Source organism: Odocoileus virginianus, chromosome 2 (assembly GCF_023699985.2).
Source record: "Odocoileus virginianus isolate 20LAN1187 ecotype Illinois chromosome 2, Ovbor_1.2, whole genome shotgun sequence".
Taxonomy (NCBI): Eukaryota; Metazoa; Chordata; class Mammalia; order Artiodactyla; family Cervidae; genus Odocoileus; species Odocoileus virginianus.
The window spans coordinates 41,086,120-41,110,242 of record NC_069675.1 but is presented as its reverse complement, the minus strand read 5'-3'; the positions used below and the strand labels follow the sequence as shown (position 1 = coordinate 41,110,242).

At 43.7% G+C, this 24,123-nt stretch overlaps 1 long non-coding RNA gene across 1 annotated transcript; it reads left to right on the top strand.

The window, feature by feature from the left end:
- The first annotated feature begins 1,822 nt into the window (after positions 1–1,822).
- Positions 1,823–14,623, top strand: LOC139039007 (uncharacterized). Its single transcript, XR_011492111.1, has 5 exons — positions 1,823–2,007; positions 2,308–3,785; positions 6,028–6,106; positions 6,401–6,528; positions 14,538–14,623. It is a non-coding gene; the product is annotated as an uncharacterized lncRNA (long non-coding RNA).
- The last annotated feature ends 9,500 nt before the right edge of the window (positions 14,624–24,123 follow it).

Sequence of the window (24,123 nt, the reverse complement as noted above, 5' to 3'; positions counted from 1 at the left end):
TGGTGTGATGGAGGAATGGGAACACCGACCGACCTGGCAAAGGCTCATGGGAAGGTGTAGGGGCTAGAATGCTCCTCCTGCTGTCATTATTACTTAAAAAAAAAATTATTTTCAAAGTGGAAAAGTTTCACCTGCAGAGACCAGATGTGAGACCTCGAAGGACAAGAGCCCTCCGCTGGTAACCACACTTGGTTGTTAACCAACACAGCCACGGATGGAACCCAGTGACCTAGAGGGAGATGGCTGAGGTAACCAATCCCCAGGAGCAGTCCCCCCGAGGAGTGTCGGTCCCACTTCAGCCACTGCCGGCAAGGAACATTCCACTTGCTGCTGCTGCTCTGTGTTGATTCAGCTGATCCCTCCTGGGTGTGTGGCTGCAGGGAAGCTTGGAAAATCTGAAGCAACCAAGAGGACTTGAGATTTCCATTTAGGAATGTTGACACCTTCAAGGGATGCAGAGAGCGTATGTGTGTGCGTGTGCGTGTGTGCGTGAATGTGCGTGTGTGTGTGTGTGTGTGTGTGTGTGTGTGTGTGTGGGTTTGTACAGAGAGTGGGGGTCACTCCCTCACCCCCCAGCTGTGTTAGCACTGGTGAAGCGGAAGTTGCCCCTTACACTGCAAAACCCTCCCCTCTCATCACCCACTTCAGGAACTAAGCCGAGAGAACTCTCTAGCATGGGCACCCTTAGTTTTTTTTTTTTTTTTGATGGGCCAAGCTTACAGTTTTCAAAGTGCTATGACAGGATGGTTGCAAAAATAAAAAGCTAGTGAAAGCTTAGTCACAATATTTCTATAGCTGGCAATCAAAAGATCATATTGCATGCAACTGGCAAAATCATCATAGAGAAATTATGCATTTTCCAGAATACCTTATTCCCTTCTGTGTATTAAACATTACTTTAATATTCTGGTGACAATGTTTTATAATTAATCTAAATGTAAGGGAATGAGCACACCAGAGATTATGTCTCCATGCAAAGAGGTGAAAAAGCCTTTTTTGCAGTGGCAGACTGGATTACTGACTTGACTCCTTCCACTTAGGAGCAGCCACGGATATCACTAAGGCTGATATCCCGCCCCTTCCTCCAGTGAATGCAAACATTCTGTACACTTTGGAGAGTAAAACCCTTTCACTCATAAGGGTGTTAATGTTAACACAGAAGAAAAGCATTTTAAAAATTGCATTAGTTCATAGACTTACATTGAACTCATGAGGGGGAATCTAGCCCCAGAGAGATAAAAACTAAAGAGCTGAGCTATAAACCAGTATGATAACATCCTTATTATAAGATGCAAATTGAGGGACCCAATTCACTAAAACACATGTTACTGGTATTTAATTTTGCTTGTGGGAATATATCAGAAGTTGGCCTATGCCTTTTGCACAGTCTACTTAAAAGGAGGGTGAGTAACTTCAGCTATTAAAAAAAAAAGTGATAAAGAAGCACAGGGCAAGCCAGGATTGAAAGATAATTGCAAGGATCTAATTTAAGTGTCAGTATACACAGCTTTCCTTTCCAGGTTTGGACTTAGAGGCACCACATTGGCAAGGGAAGGCCAGCGGGGCTTGTTCCTGTGTGGGAGGCCTGGGCCCTCCAGCAGGGGAGCAGAAGGGGCCAGCCAAGCCAGTGGGGAGGGAACTCTGATGGGTGGGGGCCAGAAGAGGCAGGCCCACGCCCAGTGGTCATTGCAGGAACTTCACTCGAACTAGTCTGGTTGTGAGCCTGTGGTTTGGGGCAGAGAAGATGCACTTCCCCATGAGAAAAAGGTCAGTTCCTCTTTCCTTGGGTGGCACAAACAGCCTGCAGGGTGTTCTTGGACTTCCTGCCACTGCTGCCTCTACCACCCTCACCCAGAATAGGTGAACTATGCTTCCCTCTCAAGCTGACATGGCAAGGTTGTACCCTGCCTCTCCCAGGTGGCCATTCCTGTGGGGCTCGACAGATGGGGAAACTGGTCCTCAGCTTTCCCCTCCTCTCACCACTTTCTTCACCTGGGGACTCTGCAGGTAGGGAGCTCTCCCCTCAAGACTCAAAGTGCTATCTGTGGATCAGAGTGCTGTCACAGAGACTGGGCTTCACCTCGAGCCTGGTAGAAATGTACAGCCTGCAGCCGCACCCCAAAGATACCGAGTCATAGTCTGCATTGACTTTTGAGAAGCAGGGCCAACCCCATGCTGCGATCTACAGCGTGAGCCCCCCCCGACCCCACTCCGTTTCACCTCTACCATGTTGGATTTGTATAATGAAGAAAGAGTCCTCCAAACATCTAATTGCTTTTTTTTTTTTTTTTTGATGGGACTTCCCAGGTGGTGCTAGTGGTAAAGAACTCGCCTGCCAATGCTGGAGATGTAAGAGACATGGGTTTGATTCCTGGGTTGGGAAAATCCCCTGGAAGAAGGTATGGCAACCCACTCCAGTTTTTTGCCTGGAGAACCCCATGGACAGAGGAGCCTGGCAGGCTACAGTCCATGGGGTCACAAAGAATCGGACACAACTGAAGTGACTTAACATACATGTACGGCAAGTCAAATCTTTATGACTAGAGGGAAGAAAATATCATAGGAAGCATAGGGATTCATTGGATGTGTCAGAGCACAAGCATAATACACTGTTAAATACTACCTTAGATACTATTAAGGTCACCTGGATGTTGGGTGGCGAGGGAAGAGGCATCTAGCCCATGGGAGCACGAAGGGGTTGGCTGAAGCTCTAGAAGAAGCTTTGAACATAAGGGTGGTCTGCCCCTGCCTGGCCTTCTCCAGAAATAGGCTGCCAGTAACCTCCTTGAGAATGGAAGTTAGGGAGACAGGGAGGAGAGGAGAAGGGTGGAGGGCAGGGACGCCAGGGCCACCATAGATGATTAAACTTGCCGACCTGGAAGCTGGTTGGGTAAGCCTTCAGTGATTTCAGGGGCTTCTTGGACTAACTCTGCTCCAACTAGCCTGCCAACACCTCAAATTCCTTTAATAAGATGAAAATCCTTTCATAACACAATTAGGAGAGAAAATGCTTACACAGCAAAGGTTGGGTTGAGGTAACACTGAAGCGTGAACGAGTTAAAGAATAACCAGCCAGGGAATTTCCTGGAGGTCCAGTGGCTAAGACTCTGTGGAGGTTCCATCCCTGGTCAGGGAGCTAGATCCCACATGCCACAACTAAAGATTCTGTGCACCACAACTAAGACCCAGCACAGCCAAGTAAATAAATAAATGAAAATTAAAAAAAAAAGAATAACCAGCCAATCAATCCTCAAGTCTGGACAGGTGAAGAGATGGGCCTGGCTTGTTCGGCTGGGCCAACAGACTCAATTCAACTCAGCTAAGTTAGAGAAGAGGGCTGGCTGCCGAACATGGATTTTGAAGACTCCACTCTTAGCTCTGAGTGGGGCCCAGTTTACTCCACCCTGAGCAAGAGGAATGAAGCCTCTGAGGAAGTATTTTAGTCCTGCAGCTGCAAAGGCCACAGCTCAACTTTGCATTATTCAACAATGGTTTTGTTTTTTGTTTTTAAACCCAGATTATTTAATATACCAGGAGTTTGTCTCCTAGGGCTTTATTAAGTGGAACATGGTATTTAAATGTATTTTTTTTCCACCTTTGCCTGTCCTGCACTTTGTGACTTTCCCTGGAGCAAGCACAGTGCCTCCACACCATTCTCTATAGAGACGCCCAGCCCAGAGGTAAGCAGCCTGTTTGAAGGGCTGAGAGGACCTATAGTGGAATAACTTCCTCTCTCAGGATGGATTTTCCACATGATGTTATCCACGTGTATCCAGGTCTCTGGAGTGAGTACCTTACTTATGTTTTTCTTTTATTTTTTAAAAGCAAAGAGGATACTTTTCATGAGGCTCTCAAAGTTCAGATTATACCATTAGACTGATGGACAGGGGGCTGAGGAAGAAACAGGGATGGGATCATTAATTAATGCTTTCGAATGTGTGGATTAAAGCGCTCATGTTTTCCCAACAGTTCAGACCCAGACTCTAGCCTCAGTTCATGTGTGGCCTTTGAGGATCCACCTCTCCAGGTGCTTCCTTTGGGAGAGAGAGCCCTGGGTGACTCTGTCGTGTGGAATCAGAAGGAATGATTCCTGAGCACTTGAGAAAAATGCTTAAATGATAGCATTGACTCTCTGTAATTCTGTTTAGACTTCCAGTCATTTTCTTATGACTGTTACCACTACATTTGTGTAATTATTGGCCTACAAAACAGTTCACAAGCTTTCTCTCATTTGATGCTCAAAGCGGCACTGTAGTATGATACAAGCTGGACAGGTGGTGTTACCTCCATTTCACTGACAGGAAACTGAGGCTCAGAACAGTTTGGGGGTGCTTATCTGAGATGACACAGTTAGTTAGAAGTCAAGTCTCAGGGTAGACGTTTCAGTACTTTGTGAAGATGGCATATAGCAAGATCTGTAGACCACTGTTTCTTTGACAAGTTCACATTCTCTGCTTTGCTTCTTCCTGCCTCCAAGGTAATAAGTTGCTTCAGTGCCCTCTCCTGGGGCAAACTTTGGAAGCATCTCATCATTGCTAGGTAGCTAACCATTTAGTCCAGCATTCTACTCCTATGTATACATCCAAAAGAATTGAAAGCAGGGGCTCAAACAGATATCTGTATACCCACATTCATAACAGCCTTACTCACCATAGCTAAAAAGTGGAAACAACCCAAGTGTCCCTCCCAGATGAACTGATGAATGGATGTGTTATATACACACAATGGGATACCATTCAACCATCGAAAGAAATGAAGTTTTGACACACGCTACAATGTGGATGGACCTTGAAAACATTATGCTTAGTGAAACGAGGCAGTTAACAGAAGGACAATTGTTGTACGATTTCCCTTATATGAAGCACCTACAATAGGCAAAATCATAGAGACAGAAAGCAGAATACAATTTGCCAGGGGCTGGTGGGAGGGGAGGAGAGAGTAGTTAATGGGCACAGAGTTTAGATTGAAGATGATGAACAAATTCTAGAGATGGATGGTGGTGATGGGCACACAGAATTGTGAATGTAGTTAATGCCACTGAATTGTACACTTACACATGGTTAAAATGAGAAATATTAAATATTATGTTCTATACATATTTTATCACAATTAAAAATTGTTTGAAAAAAAGCAGGCAAACAAAACTCAAATATAAAACAACATCAAAATAAGAAGAAACAAAAGAGGAGGCAAAACAAGCAGAGAAAGCACAGGGTAAATGGTAGGGCTGGTGTGGGAGAGACAAAGGCATGGAAATGGAAGCAAACAGAGGGAAAGGAAAGGGCCTGGAAACGGGTGCTGGGCCCGGGGCTCCGCAGCCTGCATGGGGCAGAAGCGCATCTCGGGAGGGGGTGCTGAGGCTACTGTAGGTCAACATCCCAGAGAGGTTCAGTCGGAGAAAGGTGGGTTTTCTTTTACTGCAAGAGTATACCTGGAGCCCTAGGGCAGGAGCACCTCCCTGGGGTGAGAGATGAGTCCATTTCCGGTTTATTTAAGTGTTTTATCCCAGGAGTGGCATAAACGGCTGTGAAGCTGAGCTGATATGTTTGTATGTCCATTTTGAGGCCAGTGAGTTATTAGGCATACTTTCTAGATGCCAGTACTTTCTCAGAGCCATTTGCTTTTGTAGAAGATTTCTGTTGGAGAGGAGACTGGGAAAAAGCATTACATTTCCTGCTCACTGCTCCCTCTAATTATATTTTTACCTTGGAATAATTTCTGAAAATTAAAGAAACATAAGAAATGGGGCCACTTCAACTTATGGGGGCATTCCAAAGACAGGCAAAATGTACCCTACAGGGGCTGAGCTCTTTACTATTAGTTTGTGAAATCTGCTTTTATCATTTTAGAAGTTTCACATTGCCCACACTGCCTGTTAGGAAAAGTGGAAGATCAGGCTTTCAAACATGTGCTTGGGCTGGATCCTGGAAGACAGATTCTAAATAATGCCTGGTCTGTCAATTTGTGTGGTCATTTCTTGTTTGTTTAGCATTCTCTCTCTCTTTTTAAACTGCATTTAAACCACAGGTGGAATAATCACAGCCTCTGCTTAAAGAACTCCCTGCCTGTCAGACCCTGAAGGTTCAAGTCTGTGGACAGAGGATGTGTGAGTACTGAGCTAAAACAGAGTATAGGCAGGAGTTTTGTCTGTTCACCACTGGGATTTAAGAACTTGAAGGCCAAGAACTGGCCTCAAAAGCAAAGGAGTGGTGATCATTTTGTAATGTATAAAAATATCGAATCACTATGTTTTGCACCTGTAAAAAAAGAAAAAAGATGAGGCGAAGTCAACATATGCTTTAAAAATATATATAAAATATACAGATATACACACACACTTATGCATGTGTGCTAAGTTGCTTCAGTCGTGTCTGCCTATTTGTGACCCTATGGACTGTAGCCCACCAGGCTCCTCTGTTCATCGGATTCTCCAGGCAAGAATACTGGAGTGGATTGCCAAGCCCGCCTCCAGGAAATCTTCCCAACCCAAGGATTGAATGCATGTCTCTTAGTCTCCTGCATTGGCAGGTGGGTTCTTTACCACTAGTACCACCTGGGATATTATATGTGTGTATGTGTATATATATATATATGTGTGTGTGTGTGTGTGTGTATGTGTAAAATAATTCCTTCTCACATCTGAGAGTCTCTTTCACACACACAAAAAGCAAAGGAATTGAGGCTTGATGTTACATTCTGAGACCAAGGCAAAGGACCCCACACTTTGGGATCTTGCTGTGACCTGCTTATAAGAAAGTATGCAGCATGTTTTTGCTTGGTGATGGAGGCAGATAACTGCAATTCAGTTTTCACCAAATGATTTTGTTGTCTGAGTCCTGATCAAATCTTCTCTTTTTATCTTATTTATAAAAACATCAATCAGTGAAGACTGAGCTTAACTGCAAGAGAATTTAAGCAGGAGGAGAGGAGCTTGTAATTCATACAAGCTACTTGTGAATTGGGGATTTCCCAGCAAGGAGTCCAAATTTGTATTTGTCTAGGAGGAGGACAAGGAAGTAATTTTATTATTACTAATAACATAATGAGATAATCGTACCTTTGAAAAATGTTTCTCCCTTTGTTGAAGAGTTTTTCTTCATCTGTCCCCATTAAGCCTCATTCCTCCAGTGAGTGAATGGAGGCCCAGAGAAGTCCAGCAGTTTGTTAGGGTCCACAGAACTGGCTGGGAGAACAGGCAGGGATTAGGACCTACGCTGTGGCGTTTCCTTGGGACTTTTCATGCTGTTTTTTCTGGATGTGCCCACTCCTGGTGCACAGTGGGAGACTCATGCTCGGTGCCCGGTGGGAGGGTATTGGAGATGCGGGTTTGATCCCTGGGTTGGGAAGATCCCCTGGAGAAGGAAATGGCAACCAACTCCAGTATTCTTGCCTGGAGAATCCATGGGCAGAGGAGCCTGGTGGGGTATAGTCAATGGTTGCAGAGTTGGACACAGCTGATCACAGCACAGAGAGCGGGTGGCTCTTGAAAGTGCCCATGTGGGTAGGTTGCTGTGGCAAGGTGATAGGAATCGAGGGCAGACGATTCCTTCCTTTGCTAGAAGGAAGACGTGTGAGCACTGGGGTCATAATACTGATTTGTGGTTCTCAGTGATTTCATTTGTTCCTGGCCCTCTCCAGCTGGGTCCCAATAAGGGTCCTTCTGCCAGGAGTCAGCGCAGCCAGTAGAATGAGACCCAGTTTGGCTCAGAAATTTTGTTGATTGGAGAAGGGAGAGGTGTGAGCCAGGCTCTAGAGCACAGGTTCTTCCCATTAAGTGAGGCTGCACTGTAGGGGTAGGGATCTCATCCGAGGGGAGGGGGCTGAGTTCTCTCAGGGCTGGCACAGCTGTGAGGCTCATGGCTGCAGAATCCAGGGCCAGAGGCAGCGTCTCTGCACACAGCCTACTGCCGGCATCTTGGACTGTGTCATGCGCAATGCTTTTGCACATGGCCTGCTGAGCTGAGGCATTGCAGCCATTTCCTACCTGGAGCTCTGGCCTGAAGAGCCCACTGCAAGGCCTCTACACTCAACCCTCTTTGAGCAAGTGAAACTAGACAAAGAACAAAGGAAACCCAGGTTAGACTTTATTTTATTATCTAGATTCTAGAATTGTTAATGGGCTTTGCTGGGGACACATTCAGGCTGAGAGAGCAGGTGGATTTACCTACTATTTGCCTCCTCTCGGCTACTCCTGGGCCTGGCCTGCTCCTACCTCTTACTCTTAGGAGGGCAGGCAGCTGACTCCACCCCCCAGAGATCAAATACCTTCTTTTAAAGTTACTGTACAGGTTGGGACAGCAAAGCCATTTCCTTCTGAAGGTCTTTTTTAAAAACATTCTCAGATTATCTGGGAGGAGTCATTAGTCTCCTTTCCCCAGATGGATTGGTTTGTTGGATTTTGTACATCTCACTATTGCTAATCCAGAAGCAAGGGGTCTGACCTTGAGGAGACAAGGTACAGGAAAGTGAGCTGAGACAAAGCTGGCAGCTGCAGGGCAGTGGGCGGGAGGGTGGCCTATCTGGGCACACAGCTTGGAGGCCAGGCTGGCAGCCCCAAAGGCAGCCTCCCTGGACCTTACCAGGTGATCCGACTAGAAGGTGTGCTGGGAGAGGGGCTGCTGAGGACACCTTCAGGCCAGGTGCCCAATGACTGGGCACTGGGCACTGATTCAGAGCTAAGACTCCTGGGCTTTAGCCCCGCCTTTTTCAGTTTGTTTTCTTCTCTGGGCCTTAGTTTTCTTTCCTGTAAAATGACTAGATGAATTCCAAAGTCAGTTCGCCTCTAAAGTTCTATGTGATTCTCTCTGGAGGGGAGAACCTGGGAGGGTAACTCGAGAAGATGCATTTTCACGGTGGCCAGGTAGGAAGTCATCTCTCATAGCCATAGGAAGAATCGGTAAATGGCTGAGTTATAACTGTGAGCAAGCCATGGTGAGAGGAGTAGGCTCAGACAAGTCAGGGAAGGAAGCTGATTTGAAAATGCCAAGAAAGTTATAGAAGAAGGTTTTGCCTAAATGATGGACAAGTAGGTGCTAGTAGCAGATAACCCAGCTCAGGGTCTCAACTTGGTCAAGAATGGAATCCTTTTTTTTTTTTTTTTTTAAGGAAATGAATCCAATTGTGTCTTTTATCTTGTTTAGAAATCATAAATTTAATGTGTATTGGGGTTAGTGGACCAGTTCAGGGGCTGTTTGGGGGCATGAGTTCATTAGAGTAGAGTATTTATGAGGCAGGGTTTAAAGGCTGCCATTCAACAATCCTTGGCCCAGGGCTGTTTGGGCTGCAGCTTTGGGCGATCTTTTGGAGTTGTGTTTTGCTGAAATGTAGTTTAGAACACAGAGAATTAAATGGCTTTGAAAACATTTCCCTCCCACCCCAACTAGTTAAATTCCCGACATTTTGCAACCATGGCTATAGTTCAGTTTACAAACACAGATGAAGTGCCTTTGTGTTTTTCTATGTGCAGAATACAGTATGAGGTGTTTCAAGGAAAATAGCAATGAACTACAGCAGGGCCACGGCAGGTGATGCAAACACTTTCCAAACTGTAATAAGGTTTGAGAATTTTCCCTCTCATAGTTGAAGGCACATCAGCACATACCTACACTGTGACTTCCATGTGTCTTTTTAAAAGCTACAAACCCCAGTCTTGGTTTCTGAAAATGTTTTCACAATTGATAGGCCATACTCTGTCCTAATCAAAATATGGTAGAACACTGTTTAAAATATGGAGTGAACTCTGTTTAAAAAAAGGAAGGTTCCAGAATACAAACTGGTTAAGAGAATAAATGAATGCCATCTCACTGGACACTTGGCAAAGGTAAAGGATATGCTCTGTTTTTGAACACCTTCTGTGTGTATTTCATTTGCTCCTCTGAGCCATGTAGTATTATTGCCAAACTCCAGATAAAGAAACTGATGCTTGAACTTGATAAGTGACTTGATAAATGTCATCTAGCTAGTAAGAGGTAAAATCAGGTCTTTCTGATTCCAAAAGCCAAGCTCTTATTTCCTCACTCATTCAACAAATACTGAGCATTTCCCACTAACATGCTGCCTTCACATGGGGTAATCTGCATACTCAACTCTTGAAGTAAAACATGGTAGTAATAAATTTTTCAGTTAAGCACTACTTTAAGAGCTACCTGATTTCAGGAAAGGGAGAAACGATGTGGGTTGGAGAGGCTTGGCAAGATGTCTCACGGGGACTCTTAGGCTGGGTCTCAGAGCATGGAAAAGATTTGCAGGGACAGAGAATAGAGAGGAGAGTTAGAACAAGTTGTGTCTTGGGAAAGAATGAAGGACAGAGGTAACCAGGAATAGATGGTTTAACTTTGCAATGTTACAGCCTTTTGGGTTGAAATATATCTACGACAAATGACCTTTCACCCCCCCAGTACTGGAGTGGGTAGAAGTAACCTGCCTTGTGTTACTCCCATCTGTCTTAATAGTGTTTTTTCCCAAGTCCAGAAAGAGAACTTAGAGGGATGAGAATATAAATAATTACTCTTTGGCAATTTCCACATTCTTCCTAAAATGATACCCAACCCAAATTACCTTTCTACAGGTATGTCTAGACAGCTGAGGCTTAATAAATCTGAAATAATAATGGGAAAAGCCGTGAGGGTAATGATTTTAAAAGCCCTATGTTCCCTTGGGGAGTGTGTTAACCAGCTGCACAGACTCTTTTCTGTGTGATCAAAACCTTTTTGTTTCTTTTAAAAGTAAGACACTGGTAAGAAAGTGCTTCATTGGTTGAAGTAGTTGCTTGGTTTTTGAAGACAAATATGACGTTTCTGGGTGTCAACCTGAGCGAGGTATTTTGTTCAGCTTCTCAGAAGTTGCCAGTAAATTTTAAAAAAAGATTCTCAGGGAAGCAGTTGTGGTGATTGACTTATTACTCCCCATGCCCACCCCACCCGCCTCTTTTCACCTCTTCACCAGCCCTGAATAACCCGGAGGAGTTAGGATGGGAAGAGTGCTGTGGGGCTCTAATGTTGATCAGGAGAGGTTGGAGCCCGGGATTGGAGCCCCAGAAGGACAAGGAGGCTCAAGGTGGTCGCTTCTCATCTACCACACTTCTGCCCAGGGGACAGCTGTAGCCACCATCCTCTCCTTTGTCACTGGTGGTGACTATTGGGAACATTTCTCATGGGTTTGGGAGGAATGTCCAGGTTCATCTCTTGAGACCCATTAATTCAGTTGCTTGGATGTTCTAGTGATGAGTTGGAACACTCAGGCAGTGAGGTAGAGTATCAGCCTGCAAAAACAGCCTTAGCCCCAGGCTGTTCTGCTGTGTAGGGTTAAGTGAGTTCTTTAAGATTTCTCTATCTCCATTTCCTTATGTGCCATCTAAGATGGTTATACTACATAATCTTCGTGCTCCCTCCCAAGTCTGTGACTAGAGGCTAAAGTTGTAAACCCTGTCTCCCCTCCTCAGGGAACGGATGCTGCTGCTTTGTGCTTGAATCACAGACAGTGGCCCTCACCTGCCTCATCCAAACTCCTCTAGGTGAGGATGTCAGTGGTTCAGTCTAAATCGTTTGTCCTTTTAGGTAAAACAGCTCCTGGTTGATGCAGTCAATAGAATTGTGTGGAAGAACTAGGGTGACCAAGCGTGCTGCTTTGCCTGAGGCTGAGACAGTTTTAAAGCTGGCAAAGTCCTGGGAAAACTGGGACAAGGTGGTCACCCTGATAAAGACAGTGTTTACCGACTTTGTGCGAAGGTGCTGCTCAACCAGGGCCACTGCAGGTATCTCTAAGGGATATAGAAACATTTTAGAAAGCTCCAGTTTCTCTTGGCAATTAAGGATTCCCTGGAAGTCTCTTCGGGGCTCTGTTAGACAAATGTTGAAATTTATTTATTTATTTTTCATTTAATTGTTTTATTTAAAAATGCAAATATTTTTATATGCCAGGAATTACATCCTTGAAACAATGTTTATTTATTTATTGGAGTATAATTGCTTTACAATGTTGTATTAATTTCTGCTGTACAATGAAGTGAATCAGTTAGATGTGCATATAGATCCCCTCCTCTTGGACTCCCCTCCTACCCCTGCGACCCCATTCCATCCCTCTAGGTCATCACAGAGCACCAAGCTGAGCTCCCTGTACTATACAACAGCTTCCCACTAGCTAGCTATTTCACTCATACTAATGTATATATGTTAATCCTAATTTTAAGTGATGAAAGGTTTTCTCCGCTCCATTTCCAGGCCTGTGTAACTAAGACCCTTCCCATCCCAGAGACTAGTTTGGCTCTGGTCTAATAGATCTTGCACCAGATGTCCCTGAAACAGTCTCTTGCTCATCACAGTCTCCTCATCCAGCATTCACCTGTCCAGTACAGGAGTCATGATCCGTTTGAGTCTGATATGACCATGGTTAGCATCTGCACCAGTTCTGACATATCCTCCCATCCCTCACCCTAGAAATGAGTACCCTCCCTTCCAAAACTGATGCTCTGACTGGGCTTCCATAAGAGAAACATGTGACCATAAGAAAGCAGGAGCCTTAAGAGATGAGTATGCCTAGGATCCAAGATATCCTGATTTAGGTGATTTATTCTTAGAGGGAGGGTTCTGAGAGTGGCTATAAGAGTCTAAACAAGCTTAGGTTGGCACACTTATCCCTGTGGCCAATAGCTACTCTCTGCTGGGATCTGACAACTTCCCTCTGGGGCTTGGACACATCTTCCCGTTTCTTCTTAAGTTCTTTTGAGTTGAAGAGCCTTGTAAGTGGTTCCCTCATGTCTCTTCCCTTTTATTTAATTCTACTTCTACTCTTAGTTTTTCTTACTTGAGCCTTCCTTATCTCTACGCTCTGGTGGCACAGAACTCTGAGCAGCCGTTTTCTAATTTCTAAAATCTATTTGAATCACACAATTTATATACAGTTATTTTTAGTTGTTGTAAAAATTCTAATTTGGCCAGTTAGATGAATGAGAGCGGTGTGGGCTTGGTTTAGTTCATGTTTCCTGGGGTCTCTGAATGACAGTGTGGGGCAGGCCCCCCTTCACCTGCCACCCTTGGGATGACCTGTGTTAAACTGTGATATAAGTGAGAAATACTGTTCCATTGTGTTAGGTCACTGATTCTGGGTTTGGTAGCAGTTGGTCTACCCTGACTAATGTAAGGCATTTCAAATAATGGCAGAATACCGAAATCTTCTTGGCCTCTTAAAACCACACCAGCCAGGCTCTGCCCTTCCTAGCATGTATGTGAAGCTGAATTCCATTTCTTAAGACCCAGCTTAATAGGTTTGAAAACCCAAGTAACTAAATAGAATTAAAATAGCCTTTCTCCCTCCTCTGTTTCTGTCTCTCTCCCTTAGCCATCCTTTCCCCATTGTCTTTGTGAATAGTCTTTTCCTTTCTCTCTCCCAATTTATAAAAGCAAAATGGAAATGTTCAAAGGTTAAAATAGGCCAATGATTCTTTGGCTATGTCAACGCATAACAAATTGGGGTGGAGAATTTTAACAATTAAAAACAATTTTTTTTTTCCTGAGTCTTCTTTTGGCCTTGAGTACTATCTAGATAATTAATGCCACTGTGGTATCTTTTCTTCTCTCTTTGGGTGACTAAATATTTGCACCTCAGCTCCCTCCTTTTTGTGTATGTGTATGGAAATAATTTCAATGCCCTCTCTTAAGATCTGGCAGAGAAAAATATCCCTATCCCCTTGGAGAAGGTCATCCAATTCTGGAAAAGCTGCCTCAAGAAAGGACCATATACATGTTTTGTAAAAGCATGATTATTAAGTTTCAGGTTTATTATCATGCAAATGCTTCCATTTCCCCTCTTACTCCACCCAATCCCCTCCTATAACTGTGAATGAAATGACATCTGGGACGTTGGGAATTTAACCAGCCAGTCAGGAAGGCGGAACGGTGTTTCCTCAGCCAGGGGTTCACAGGGGTTTTCAGAGGGCCTTTGCAGGCAACTTAAGGAGTTGTTCCTTTAAACAAGGTGCCAGCTTATCTCACATTTTAAAACTCCCTTTGCTTTCAAAGTTAAGTGTTTATCTCCTCGGGAATGTGAATTGGTAGAACTCTTTGGGAAAGCAATTTGGCGACATGCCTCAAGAGTCTTAAAAACGTTTGCTTATTTGACCCTACAGTCCCACTTCTAGGGCCTTATCCTAAGGAAATAACTGGAGATGTGACTACAGATGTATGTACATGGATACTTATCACAGTATAATTTATGATAGCAAAACACATGAAAACAGCCTAAATGCTAAATAGTTAGGGTAGGATAAGTCTACTGAATAATGGAATATTATGCTGCCTTTAAAAATAATGTTTCGACACAAAAACTTAAGGACCTGGGAAAATGTTCATGATAGAGTTAAGGGGAAAAACGTATGCAAAACAAATTCTCACCTTAGTAAAAAATAGTTTATTGAGGCATACAGGCATGAAAGTCAAGGAATACATACAAGCAAGAAGAGTTTGCTTCTAACCTCAACACTGATCCGTCCTAATTACTTAGCATGGAACAAATGATTTAAACCCTCTGAATTTTTTTTGCAGGGTTGTGGTGAGGATCTGAAAGAATGCTTTGCAAATTTCCTCGCATGTAATGGTTGCTCAATAAATGGTAGTAGCTTTTACCATTATGATTCTTGTCACTACTTTTTATTAGTGGTTGGAGTCTGTCAGTGACAAAGTTCAAGCCTGTGGGGACAGCCTTCCTGTTACTCTCAGCTCACTTCCCACTATTGTCTACCCACTATCTTCTGTGAGGTGGTACTGCCCACACTCCAAATAAAATAAACCCCAAGCCCTGAAATGGAAATTGTTACAGGGATAAAACCTCCTGGAAAATACATGGATGGGGACATTTGGAAGAGGGCAGAACTTCCTCTGGGTGTTCAGACAAAGCAAGTCAAGCACTGAGGAAAATGACTTACTTATTGGGTTGAAAACAAAGGATAATATACAGTCTGTATGATGCTTCACTATTTAAAGTCCTATTACCTCATAACAGGAAGCATTCCTGTGAAGTAGTTGACACAGTTTGATTGCCTGTATTAGTTATCCACTACTGTATAACAGATCACCCAACACATAGCACTTACATCAATTATCTCACAGTTTGTATGGGTTAAGAATCTGGGTGCAGCTTAGCTGGGCTGAGGGTCATCATGGCCTGCAGCCAGGTGAGGACAGATCTGCAGTCTTCTGGAGGCTCAGCTGGGCAAGCTCACTCTGTGGCTGTTGGTAGGATTCAGTTCCTCATGAGTTGTTGGACTGAGGGCCTCGGTTCCTCACTGGCTATTGGCCGGAGGCCACCTTAAATTTCTTGCTATGGTGGGCCTCTCCTGAGCAGCTTATAGCGGTGTGGCATCCAGCTCCATCAGGGTAAGTAAGTTGAGAGAGAAAAGAAAAAAGTCACAGTGTTTTGTGATCTAATCTTGGAATTGACATCCTATTACTTTTGCCATATTCTTTTTGTCAGAAGCAGCCCACTAGGTCTAGCCTGCACTCAAGGGGGTGGGAGTTATACAAGGGGCATGGATACCAGAAACCTGGGATTGGGGTCATTTTAGAAGGTAGCATACCACACCCCCTTTTTACAGGAGAGGGAACCAGAGCTTAGCAAGAATGTGTGACTTTCCCTAAATCATCCATGAAAGTGGAAGTGAAGTCATTCAGTCGTGTCTGATTCTTTGAGATCCCATGGACAGTAGCCTGCCAGGCTCCTCTATCCATCGAATTTTCCAGGCAAGACTACTGGAGTGGGTTGCCATTTCCTTCTGCAGAGTCTCCCCCTACCCAGGGATCGAACCCAGGTCTCTTGCATTGCAGGCAGACTCTTTTCTGTATGAGCCAGCAGGAAATTCTACGAAGGCAGACTCAAACCCGGGTCTTTTTGGTTTCCAAAGCCTCCACTCTGTCCACTCAGGCAAACCTCTACTCATCCCAGCGTAATCCTCATGCATGAAGTCATGCATGGTGTACATTTACTGAGTGCTCAAGGATTTTCATATAATAAAAATATCCTAAGAAACCAACAACAGTTTATGATATTCTAAGTCGGGGGCACGTTTTAGAGACAGAAAAATTTAGTGATAATTAGAAAAATATACAGAAGCTCCATTACCTACAAATGCCATCCAGAATTTTCACTTACGAAGGCCTGGAAAATAGTTCTTTAGGCCATCCAGGGTAGCAGAGATGATTAATTCCAAGCTGTTAACGCATTTTATTATGCAAATACTCCAGCAACTCAACCGAGGAGAAAGTCCAGGCACCGCCTCCACTCCATTCACTCTGGACACTCAATTTGCATGGAAATGTGGCACTCTCACTAGGAGAGGAGACAGTTTGGTTTTCCTTGGTGGGGAGGGGGGTGTTAGGAGGTGGGGGGAGGATGTGGCTGGAGGGAGATCCAGCTATCCATTAGTGACATTGATCATTTTAACATCATTTGTGGTTAGAAAAACAATGATATTACCTTAATTTAGTAATTAAATTGCTCCAAGTAGGAGAGATAAGCAAAACCCAGGGTCAATTTCAAATGCACTGAATTTGGGGCCTTCCTGGAATGAGAGTTGAATCCTGCATCACAGGAAGGAGACCAGGGTTCAGTCTCAGTGGAGATGGGGATCTTCTTTCTGGGGAGAGAAGGGCAAACAAAAGGAGCAGGTTGCTGGGGGCTGGATGGAGTTGAATCTGGGAGTATTTAGAATGGTCAGTGCTTGGTATCAAGGAGGTAATTATTGAAGATGTTATGGCTCTTCCCCAGTAAATAATACTTGGAGGGTGGGGGATGCTTAAAACTCAGTGAGTAAACAACCTCGGTTTAGGCATGGTGGGCTTATGGGGGTATTTAGCTCTGGGTTGTCTGAGGCAGCTGCTGAAGAGGCAAACCAGAGGCCTCTTGAGAGATGGGCCAGGACACTGGACAGACTTGGGAGGTGGAGTAGGGGTTCTTCATGTTGAATACTTGTGCTACACAATTACTTGGAAGGGGACCCCAAAACCAGAGCAAAGGTGAATTCAAATATCTTTGGGAGAGACCTCTTTTCAGAAGGAGAGAGGGAGATGGAGAGATGGGCAGAGAGTTGGGATGTCTGCTCTCCCCAACCCCCAAACCTCTACACATTTTTGAGAATAAAAGAACCGAATCAGGTTTTCCTACAGTGGGGAGGGAGTTCAATGGAGGGAAGATAGTGTGCATGCAGGACAAGCCCCTAAACCTCCTTTGTAATTCCTGCTTCTGGCAGTCTTCAGAAAAAGCATGTTTTTGAAGTGTGTTATCTCCATTCCTAAATCTTCCACAGTATGCCACCTTCTAGGGTATTTCTGCTCTATTTTCTCTGTATCCTCACATGGCCTTCAAACAGATAGAGAGGGTGTTATCATCCTCACTTGACAGAGGAGAAAAACTGTGGCTTGGAAAAGTTCAGTGATTGGTGAGTTTGGAGTAGGTGGTCCAGAGACCAGGTCTCCTGACTTCAGAACCTGTTGCATTTTACCAAAGTGCCTGGGAAAGTCAAAGCTGGTTTGAAGGCAGAGAAAGGGAGCTTGCTCCAATGGGGACTTTGAGGAGAAGCCACTAAGTTTTCTTGAAAATGGTTTCTGCTGATGTGTGAACAGAAAGGAAGGAAGCACTGGGGAGAGCTATAGACCAGCTCTGAATCTCTGGAGCAGTTTTGAGCTGATTAACTGTTTAACTTCTTAGAGCTCCAGTTCTGGAAGCAAAATGGTTCTGTTAGTTGGCAGGAGAGGATATACAGTGCCAAAAAATAAAGAGGCTGAGATATCATAGAAAGGTCATTGACCTAGGGGACAGAAGACTTGCATTATTTTCTAGTTTTAACTGTGCTACTAATTTACTATTTAGCTCTGTGACCTCAATCTCTCCAGTTCTTGTTCTGTTTACTTGTAAAACACAGACTTGATGGATCTCTAAGACCTTTCCAACTCTTTCTAGGGGAAATCAGATAGAAAAGCAATCAACTTCCATTCCATTTCTCTGTGATTGATCACCAGATTCCAGCCTCCAGGAACCCTATGTTCTCCCTCTAGAATTTCCAAGTTCTAAGCATCTTGGAACTTTTCCTGTCCGTGAAACGCAGTGACGTACATAATGAGGGAAACCTTTTCTTCTTTCTAGTCACCACTTTCCTGTCCACTCCTCCAGTGACACACTAGTAGTAACAATAGTCACTCTTGATATCACACAAGAGTTCCCATTCAGTCTGCATGCCTATGTTTGATTCCGCACCTTACCTTGCCTGTGCTCTTTCAGCTCTACCTCTGCATCCCTTGCCCCTAATCATAGCCACATTTCCCTAGAGAGGCAGCTGAATGACATTACTCAGGAGCCATGCAGAAATGTAAGATAGGTTCCTTGTCTTCCAAAGCTTAAAACATAACCTGGGGTGGGGAGAAATTGATCAGTAGATCAGCAGGATTTTTTTGTTGGAATTGACAAATTGATTCTAAAGTTTATATAAAAATACAAACGCCTAGAATAGTCCAAACAATTTTGAAAGAGAAAAACCAAGTTGGAAGATGTTATGTTGTTGTCATTGTTGAATCACTAGGTTGTGACTGACTCTTTGCAACTGTGGACTGCAGCATGCCAGGCTCCTCTGTTCTTCACTATCTTCCAGGAGTTTGCTCGAATTCATGGCCATTGAGTTGGTGATGCTATCTAACCATCTCATCCTCTGCCACCCCCTCTCCTTTTGCCTTCAACCTTTTTCAGCATCAAGGTCTTCTCCAGTGAGTCAGCACTTTGCATCAGGTGGCCGAAGTATTGGAGCTTCAGCTTTAGCCTCAGTCATTCCAGTGAATATTCAAGGTTAATTTCCTTTAGTATTGATGGGTTTGATCTCTTTGCTGTCCAAGGAACTCTCGAGAGCCTTGTCCAGCACCACAATTGAAAGCATCAATTTTTGGCACTCATCCTTCTTTGTGGTCCAGCTCTCACATCTATACCTGACTACTGAAGAACCATTGTTCTGACTATATGGACTTTTGTCAGCAAAATGGCATCTGATTTTGTTATAGCTTTCCTTCCAAGGATCTAGCATCTTCTAATTTTATGGCTGCAGTCACCATCCTCAGTGATTTTGGAGTCCAAGAAAATCTATCACTACTTCCACTTTTCCCCCTTCTATTTGCCATGAAGTGTTAGGACCAGATGCCATGATCTTAATTTTTGAATGTTGAGTTTCAAGCCAGCTTTTTCACTCTCCTCTTTTACCCTCATCAAGAGGTTCTTTACTTCCTCTTCACTTTCTGCCTTTAGAGTGGTATCATCTGCATATGTGAGGTTATTGATATTTCTCCCGGCAATCTTGATTCCAGCTTGTGATTCATTCAGCTCAACATTTCACATGATGTACTCTGCATAAAAGTTCAATAAAGAGGGTGACAATATACAGCCTTATTGTATTCTTTTCCCAATTTTGAACCGTTTTGTTGTTCCATGTCCAGTTCTAATTGTTGCTTCTTGACCTGCATACAGATTTCTCAGGAGACAAGTAATGTGGTCTGGCATTCCCATCTCTAAGAATTTTCTACAGTTTGTCGTGATCCACACCAAGTCTTTAGTAAATGAAGCAGAAGTGGATGGTTTTCTGGAATTTCTTTGCTTTCTCAGTGATCCAGCGAATGTTGGCAATTTGATCCCTGGCTCCTTTGCCTTTTCTAAACTCAGCTTGTACATCTGGAAGTTCTTGGTTCGCATACTGCTGAAGCCTAGCTTGAAGGATTTTGAGCATAACCTTACTAGCATGTGAAATGAGCACAATTGTACAGTCGCTTGAATATTCTTTGGCATTGCCCTTCTTTGGGATTGGAATAAAAACTGACCTTTTCCAGGCCTGTGGCCACTGCTGAGTTTTACAAATTTGCTAATATGTTGAGTGCAGCACTTTGACAGCATCATATTTTAGAATTTGAAAAAGCTCAACTGGAATTCCTACTACCTGATTTTGAGACTCAATGTAAAGTTAGAATAATCAAGACATTGTAGTGTTGGTGTACAGATACATGGATCAAAAGAAGAGAACAGCATCCAGAAATGCATCTACATATTCATGATAAGCTGAATTTTTACAAAGATGCAAAAATTTATGAAAAAATCTTTTCATCAAATGAATTGGAGTAATTAGAATCCATGTACGAAAAAAGAACTTCAATCTCCATCCCACACCATAGATAAAAATTAATTTCAAATGGCTCATGGACCTAAATGTAGAAGCCAAAACAATTAAAAAAATGAGAGAAAATCTAAGTGACCTTGGGTTAGACAAATACTTTTAAAATAGGACACACACATACTAAACCATTGATCAATTGAGCCTTGTGAAAACTGAAAACTTTTTCTCTTCAAAAGACACTTAATAAAATGAAAAGACAAGACATAGACTGGGGGACAATATTTGCAAAAATATTCCATACTTTATATCAGATTGAGGACTTGTACCTGAAATAAAGAATTCTTACGACTTAATGAGAAAACAGACAACTCAAAATGTGCAAAAGGTTTGAACCAACAAACAGTTCATCAAAGGAGATATGCAAAGGACAAATAAACACATAGAAATGTGCTTAGCATCATTAGTCATTAGAGAATTAAACCTTAAGGAGATATCACTACCTACATGCTCAAATGACTAAAATTAAAAAGATAATAAATATAAAAATTTGGCAAAGATGTGGAGCAACCATGTGTGAATGAATGTGAACATCCCTTATTCATAGGAATGCAAGATGGTACGGTCACTTTGGAAAAGAGCTTGGAAATTTCTGATATTGTTAAAGATACACTGATCCAGCAACTTTTCTGCTAATGAGAGAAATGAGAGCATACATCCATTAAAGCTCTGTGCTCTAGTATTCATGGCAGCATTATTAGTGATAGTGAAAAATTGAAAAATACTGTTTATCAACTAATGACTAGGCAAACAAATTGTGAGGTAGCTATACAGTGAAATACTACTCAGTAATATAAAGAGAGGAATTACTGATGCCTGCAACAATAAGGATACTTCTCAGAGATATTATGCTGAGTGAAAGAAGCCAGACCAAAGAGTACTTGCAGAATGATTCTATTTAAATGAAATTCTAGAAAAGATAAAACAATTGTGAGAGAAAACAGAACACAGAATGCCAAGAGACAGGTCAATTGGATAGGAGGTTGACTGCGAAAGAGTGAGAGAGAACGTGAGTGTTCATGCATGATGGTGGTGGTGATGTGACTGCATGCATTTGTTGGAACTCACTGAATTATACACCAAAAACTGATGTAAGTTTTATTTATGTAAAATTACCCCTCAACAAAGTTGATTAAAGAAAATACAGTGAGGAGAGGGCTTCCGTGTGGCTCAGTGGTAAAGAACCTGCCTGCCAATGCAAGAGAAATGGGTTCAGTCCCTCGTCTGGGAAGATCCCACATGCTGTGGAGCAGCTAAGCCCGTGAGCCACAACTACTGAACCCGTGCCCTAGACCTCCCGAATCACAACTGGTGAGTCTACAAGCTTCAACTATTGAAGCCCTTGTACCCTAGAGCCTGTGCTCCTCAACAGGATAAGCCACCCCAATGAGAAGCCTGCACACTGCAAGGAAGGGTAGCCCCCACTCTCCACAACTCGAGAAAAGCCAGCACAGCAACAAAGACTCAGCATAGCCAAAAAAAGAATATACAGTGAGGAGGGAAGAAGCACATTGGCTGGAAGTGAATAATGCCAGGGAGAGTAGGAGAGAATGCCTGAAGTACAAGGGCAGAAGGAGCATCTTATAGAGATGTATAAGAGACTAGATCCTGGGAGAAGATTGGAAGCCCACCATGGAAGCCTTCTCCTCGCTGTGTTTTCTTTAATCAACTTTATTGAGGGGTAATTTTACATAAATAAAACTTTCATCAATTTTCAGTGTACAGTTCAGTGAGTCCTGACAAATGCATAAAATCACATGGGAGAAGATCCTGGGAAGGTGGGAGAAAGGAGACTCGTAGGATGGGCCCTGCAGGCTGGGTCAGGCTGGCACAGGAGGGGAAGAAGGACAGAACCCCGGGGAATGCCAGCTTCTAAAGGGCAGGGGGGAGGCGGTTCCAGCCACTGTGGTTTTGGTCAGCCTTTTACAGTAAGCTGTGGGGAAGTGTGGAGGTACTCGAGTGTGGTGGCACTTGAGCCCCACACGCGGGTCACTTTCATTAGAACAGGAAAACGAAACAGGCTCCCCTGAATGATTTATGGGAGGGCTTGTATTTTGGGGATGTGATACTGCAATTTGTGCCATGGGATCAGGACATCTGTTTCCAGGGAGGTGGGTTCTCTTCCCCTGAGTCTTTCCCACCGGGGACCTCTTATCCCCTCAAATAGTTACATGCTTTGTCTGGGTTGCTTGGTAGCATACCGGGGACTCTGGTAAAAGTGGCCTCAATGGTGCGTGAGCTTGAGTGGTGTGGGGGCCGACTGGGAGATGAGCAGAAACTGCCTGGGTCCCAGCAGTGCAGTAAGCTGTAGGATTAGAGAGTGTGCCATCTGTCAGATGGCATAGGCAGCCTCCCACTTAACAACTAAGTTTTAGCCATTTATTTGATTAAATTCCAGTTGTGCGGTCTCCCTGCAGATTCATGTCCCTTGCTGGGGAACTCTATTGCTTGCAGATCTTGGCCTACAACCCTTTCTGTCCAGGAGGCACATTCCCCAGGGCAGGTCTGAAGCAAGACGGCATGGAATCATCTAATATTCTGACTAGAGAGACTTGGGCAAGCTTTGTGCTCAGCTCTGCATGTCATTGGTGGTCACAGGGAGCCAGTCGGAGAGGGACTTGCTCAATGTCACACGGCCTGTTACGTGTTGAGCAGGACCTGGTGTCTCCAGCCTGGAGGTTCTTTCTAGGTCATACGGACTCATTCCTTTTGGTTTATAAGGAGCGTGGGCTTGCCGGGCATGCATGTAAACAGAAACATGGTGTATACTTATGGTGGACAGGTACTCCATCTTTTAGCTCTTCTCAGAAGAGGAATGTGGGAAGTTTCGCTGGTGCCCAACTTTCCCTGTCAGCCTAATTCAGGAAAAGAGCCCTCCAGAATAAATTCAACTTGGAAGGGAGGCTCAGTACAAGCCATCTCTCTCTCTCTTTTTTTTTTTAGCTCTACCTCCTCTGCTTTTAAAAGGAAATATGAATTCTCAATTCTTTTTAAAACTTATTTTGTATTGGAGTGTAGCCAATTAACAATGATGTGATCATTTCAGGTGGACAGCAAAGAGACTCAACCATACATTTACATGTATCCTTTCTCCCCCAAATTCTCCTCCCATCCAGGCTGCTACATAACATTTAGCAGAGTTCCCTGTGCTGTATAGTAGGAACTTGTTGGTTATCCATTTTAAATATAGCAGTGTGTACACGTTGATCCCAAACTCCTTAACCATCTCTCTCTTCCCCTCATTCTTCTCCCATGGCAGCCATAAGTTCTTTCTCTAAGTCTGTGAGTTTGTTTCTCTTTCATAAAAGTTCATACAGATCATTAATTCTTAGTGAGGAAGATCCTGTCTCCTTTATATCTCAGGGATTTTGTTTTGTCCAAGGAGTGTTTGTGATTCTTGAAGCCCCACCCCACCCAGTTTTTCCCTACTAATCCTTTCTTACCTGCGGCTTTGTCCACACGGTGCTCATGGTCTCCTAGCATGTCTGGGTGAATCCTCCCAGCGCCCACCCTGAAAACCTCCTGTAACCCATGAACTCCAGGAGCATATTCTGCATGAATGTATGTGGGCAAGTACCTCCCCCTACCCTGTGTGTGGGATCGAATATTCATTGTAAAAGTCCAATTAAAATGTATTAACTTTCCTTCCAGATGCCCCCTGATAGCAAGTTTAATTACTCTGGACATAATTAAATGAGTTTAGGAGATTAGAAATATAAGGGGGTAGTGAAGAGCATAAATTTGAGGGGAAAAAAGGAAAATTTAATTCTGGAGTCTTTTGTCACTTGGTGAGTAGAGTGCTGGGGACCCGGAAGGATGGAGGAAGTGCTGGGGTAGAGGCAGAGGGAGGAGGGTTTTGGGACATTGAACCAGTTTGGATGTATTAGGATGTATCAGTCTCACGCCCCACAAATGTAGAAATGCGTTTCCCCCCCTCC